The sequence below is a fragment of the Lissotriton vulgaris genome, chromosome 2_1 (assembly GCF_964263255.1).
Source record: "Lissotriton vulgaris chromosome 2_1, aLisVul1.2, whole genome shotgun sequence".
Taxonomy (NCBI): domain Eukaryota; kingdom Metazoa; phylum Chordata; class Amphibia; order Caudata; family Salamandridae; genus Lissotriton; species Lissotriton vulgaris.
This window is the reverse complement of record NC_141687.1, coordinates 1,968,727,724-1,968,733,326: the sequence shown is the minus strand read 5'-3', so window position 1 is coordinate 1,968,733,326 and position 5,603 is coordinate 1,968,727,724. Positions and strand designations below refer to the sequence as shown.

Below are 5,603 nucleotides of genomic sequence, written 5' to 3'. Positions count from 1 at the left end.
ATTATTCAGATCTTCTGCTGGGGTTCAGTCTGAACATTTCGTACCAGGTGGAACACTGTCCTCTGTTTTGCTCTGTGGTCAGTCACAAACACTCAATTCAATTCAAATAAACTTTATTAGGTTTTTGTTTGTAAAAACCATAAAAGTTACAAAACAGATGATTAAAACAGTTAAAAAGGAATTGATACATAGTTTAAAACAATGTTTTGTGCTGCTAGAGAATCAGCTGAAATAATAAACATGCCTAATTGTACCAACAATACACATCCATACAGGTTCTGGATTTCAGAGAAGCTTTTAAAACCCCTACTATAAAAAAGATACAGTCTTCTTTCAAAAGTTGGAGATACAGAAGGGCTGGGCGAGCCTGTTTAACATCCATTATTTTTAAAATGGGAACCAGGAAGTGCTTACGGGGAATTTCATACCATTTACATAAAAACAAAAAGTGCAGCAAATCTTGCAGAGACAGGTCACAAACACACTCAATGCATAGCGCGCCAACTTTGCGCAATCTGGGATGCAGACCAGTTTATGGCAAATGCCAGGTATGGCCCCAGCTATAATCCCAGAATTCTCTGATATATTAAAGTGCTCATGTAGTGAGGTTACGATTATGCAAATATATCATTCACCACATAGGGCTTTTCATTGTGTACAGTCTACTGATATTGCTTATCACATTACTGAGTAGCATATGTTTCCATAGTGCAGCATAATTGCTTCATTATAAGACACAATAGTTTCAATAAATATTGTAAACTTCCTTTGTGTCTTTCTGTTGTATCCACGTTTAGAACAAAACTTTTTTTACGCGAACTTTGACCGCCCCATACCATCACTACGCATTTTTTTTCCCAACGTGGGTGCATTTACCACGCATGCCTTTAAAAGCAGGGACCAAGGAAGTACAGGACTATTTTGCAAAAGGGGACATTATTTGCTGGCTTTTATGAACATCGGATTAATAAAACAAAACAAACATCTTCGGGGGGGTCTTTCTATGTTCATAAGCCACGCGAGTAAACTTAAGCCCACAGAAATAAGAGTAAACTCCCCAGACCTGCAAGCAATAACAATCGTTGGGTTAAGGAAGGGTCACCTGCCGTTTAATCTGTTGCTCATAAACTGCTATATCAACCCGGCACTCACTGCTGCCAGTATGACATCTGTTACCAACAAGCTGGAAGATATATTAATAAAATATGAGCACTACAATATAATCATAGCAGGAGACTTTAACTTGAGAGGTTTGGAAAGTGCCCTGGGAAAACAAAACAAACAGCAAAAGGCAGGCCCATTGCTTTTTCTTCTTAAAAATGTTAAACTCCACTCAACCCACTTCCTGATGAAACTACGATCACCTTTGTGGTCCTCCAAACCATTGTTCCGGAATATATCTACCATAGATTATATCTTAATCAAATAGAAAACGGCGGAGAGGCTGGAAGAATTCCAGGTCGATGATAGAGGGGAAAGTGACCAGAGGCCTCTATGCGCAAGATTCAACTTAGGTATGGAAGCAACAGACCTCTAGAAAATGATGGGAGAAACCACAGGGGACGAACGCTTCAGAGATATTAAAAAATGGTCAACCTCTCTTGAAGGGAAAATGCAGGAGTAGGTATTAACGTGGCAGGCTTGAGGATTACGGGAGACCGACTCAGAGGTGATTGGTCTCTGGGAGGAACTGACAGAAGACCTGTGGCGGAAGCTGGGCAAAAATCACCGTAAAAAAAAACCCTGTCATAAGGCTCACTCCTTAAAGAACCAACAGACATCGAAGAGCATGAGACAATGTAAAGGAGCGCCAATGAAGGCGCTCAGAAGAAGGAAGAAAAGAGGAAAATCTGCAGAGGGGGCCTCCATAGCAGCACAAAGAGCCGCCTTCAGGAGGAAAGTAGGTGAGCAGAAGAGGAAAGAGATGGAACAAAAATGGATCACAGTATTTGCCATGCTAAAGGAAAAGAACAATGCTAAATTATGGAGGTACATCAATCGCCTGAGCTCTCAACCTAGGAGCAACGAGAACAATATTGCAAGCAAAGAGTGGGACGAGTACGTAAGGGGATTATATACCAAAAAGTACACCAGCTACTGAGCAAGATCGTTTGAAGAACATCTGGGAAAGAGGCTCCTACATAGCCACTCTCCCCAGGCACACAGAAGACACAGGACAAAGGATGCTTGAGGACAATGGATTTACGGAAGCCGAAATAACGATGGAGATTAGGAAAATGAGGAATGACTGGACGCCAGGCCCAAAAGGCATTCCAGCCATGGCTTTTAAAACAGCTCAAACATTCTTTTTCACAGTCTTCACCCCCTTATACAACCTTTCTTATGCAACTGCAATAATCCCACACTCATGGAAAGGATCTATCTTTTTCCGTATTCACAAGAAAGGTGATCACTCCAACCCCGCAAATTACAGGCTAGTGGCCCTACTGGATGTCATCACAGGTAATAACCTGAAGATTGGTAAGCACAACATTCAACTGAAGAGTATGAGTAACTGCCGAACCACCAACACAATTTATGTCATCATATGCCCCTGTGGACGGCCCTACGTTGGCGAAACAGGACGTGAGTGTCGAACCCGGATTGGGGAACATAGGCAAATATTCGAAATCAGAAAAGTGGGGCTCCACTTGTAGCACATTGGACCACGGCCAAACATTCAGAGAGTGATCTCAAATGGTCCATTCTTGAAAAGATTCGGAACATCCCTGGCAAGGATGCCACACTGCTGAGAACCGTGAGTTGTACTGGATCTTTTTTCTTGATTCTGTCAATATGGGTTTGAACGAGTGCTGCCCATGGGAGAACGCTATCTTGTAGGGATTTTCCTATCTGTTTAAAACCATGAATATGGTTATTCTATGTTGCTGTGATCGGTGCGATTTATATTTGTCCTTATGCTTATGTGCATCCTCGCATATATCTGACACCTGGGTGCTCTTTAATTTGCTCCTTTCCAGGTCGGATCTTTTGGATGGATTTTCCATTAAAAGAAACCCGTGATAGACCCGGGCCGCTATGTTATCCTTATTTCACTGGATTGGGTGGATCTGTCCCGTTCTCGCTGATTGCTTTTAGTTTTCCATCTTTGGGCCCTGCTCTGGCCCCTAATGAGGCTCTCTCCCTTTAAAACCTCAATCATCCCCCGGGTCCGATCCGGGTTTTCATTTGTGTGCTCCTCATTAGCTCGAGCCCGCCCCTGATCAGTAAGGAAACCTGACCCGGGTTTTCATTTGTGTGCTCCTCATTAGCTCGAGCCCGCCCCTGATCAGTAAGGAAAGAAAGAGAAGGAGGGAAGGGAGGTGTGTCCTCCCCATGCTTTAAAAACCGCGGGAACCCGGCTTAGATTTCCTGAACGCCCGGACTGCTGTGATTGCCGCCGGAGGACCCGATAAGAGAATCACTGACCCGTATCTCGGAGGTAAGCTCTCTAAACTTTTGAGGTTCCCAGCCCTAATTCCAGCCTGTTGGCTTTGGTTCTTGTACATACGGTATCTTTTCCTGGCCGTTTGTTTTAAAATCGAAATCGCCGACCCAGCCTCGCATGCACCACAATCGTGGATCGGCTGATAGAGGAAATGCAAATAACTACTGGCTCTTATGGAATACGGTGTTATAATGTAACACCTCAGTCCCCAGAAACGCCTTCGATTTTAATTATATACGGTGTCAGAATGTAACGTTTCAGTCATCCAAAACGCCCGAGATGTAATTTTGTTTTAGACATCAGTTTCGGTATACTTATATCATCTCCTGTTCTCTCTATGTTTAGAGCCCCGAGCCTACTAATATCGGAGATCCGTCTTGGCTGGACAATTACCGGGCCTTTGAGCCATGAAAATCAATTTCTGGGAAGAAGCGGTTTAGAACAGAAATATCTCGCCTGAATAGTAAGTTTTAAAGCACGTTTGTTTACGTGAGGTTGAGACATCTTTATGAAGAACTTTCGCTACCACTATTAAATCTCCCTCATATTTTGTTTACAGGTTATCTGTTGCTCAAGTTTTGCTTTGAAAAAATGGGCATTTACAACACTTTGGCGGAGTAAACAAGCAACTGCTACTATTTAAGATCCTTAAGTAAGTCTTGATTTAAAAGTAAGGAGTGTGACGACACGCCCCCTTGACAGAAATTTTAGAACTGACGAAAAAAACTGTTTTCCCTGTCTCCTAATAGAGTACATCCTGAGTCAGTTTTTTCATTCTATCTAACCGGCCTAAACCTCCTGGAGAAACGGGAGTGGCACCTTGCTCTCACGTTGTGGATCTAAGGTATATGTTATCATAGCTCTCCATTACTTTGACCAGAAAAACGCCTACAATAACCCCATTGATAGATTCCTGGGAGGGCTAATTACAAGAGCCCCTATTGTTGTCCCAAGCTTTCTCTCCTGTACATGGTGTGCAATGTCTTTTTGATATATTGTTTTAACATTTTGTATTGTTTGACTAGCGTTTGTTTGTCTTCCTCAAGGGATTCCTTTGCTTCATGACCCTTTTGGGCTAATAATTAATCACAGTGCGATAAGGCCATTATTAAGTTGCACACTTCTTTGAGCTCGCTGCACGCACTCTGTGAACTGAACCTTATCTGCCTAAAATACGACTGTTACAAGAAGGACAATATATAAACTTGACTTGGTCTCAAATCTAATTACTTTATCACGGACATAACAGTGTTAGCCTCTTCAAAGACCCATGTATGTAACTTGTTTTTAGAAAATGAAGTGAAAAGAGAATGTAATTGTGTATTGTGATTCTAAAAAAATTGTCTATTTTGTTCATCACAGAGTGACCACGGCTGTAAAACTGTACTGTTCCCCCCTTTTGCTCCCCCTCGTATACATGCCCTGATGAAGGTGCCGCCGTAGACCGGGCTTGGCACCGAAACGCGCGTCGGCGTGTGACCATCTTTTCTGCCTACACCATCTGGCATCTCCCAAGCAAGTTGCTGAGAGGATACCGCAGAATTACCTCAGTGTATTTGTGTGCGATGGGTTTTGAGGTTTTTGCATTTTGTTAATTGAATGGATTGAATGTGTTAGTTGATTTGAGTCTGTGTTTTTGAATGAAAGATGAGAGGGTGCATAGGGGATATGTATTTATGTATATTGTGATTCCATCACTGTGCTTTGCATTTATTTGAAGGATGATGTTTTTACATGTTTCTGAAATCAAATTTATATTTTGAAAAATGAAAATAAAACTATATATTTATTCTGAAGCTGTGTTGAGAATTTGATCGTGGTGACCGTGACCGTCAGTGAGCTCACAGTTGTGTTGTTTGACTATTGTGGGATTCTTTATGAGCCCTTAAACTAAAATATATAGGGCAGACCTCTCTTCTTTGAATTTGGACCTACTGGATGTAGAAGCCAAATGCAAAAACAACAGTTGATGGACAGAATGCAGAACAATTTTTTTATTTATAAAGTTTTATATAGCGCGCACTTGATCCCGAAGGATATCAGAGCGCTTTACAATTTGAGGCAATTATATAACTTTCCACCCTACTCCCCTGTAAACCCACATCCCACTATGGAACTAAAAATGCTAAATTAGAACAAAAAAATTTATTAACTA

The 5,603-nt window shown here is 41.8% G+C and overlaps 1 long non-coding RNA gene across 1 annotated transcript; it reads left to right on the top strand.

Moving 5' to 3' along the window:
* Positions 1 to 3,291: 3,291 nt before the first annotated feature.
* LOC147733577 (uncharacterized) lies at positions 3,292 to 5,242 on the top strand. Its single transcript, XR_015308738.1, has 5 exons — positions 3,292 to 3,442; positions 3,794 to 3,911; positions 4,008 to 4,100; positions 4,198 to 4,292; positions 4,811 to 5,242. It is a non-coding gene; the product is annotated as an uncharacterized LOC147733577 (long non-coding RNA).
* Positions 5,243 to 5,603: the final 361 nt, after the last annotated feature.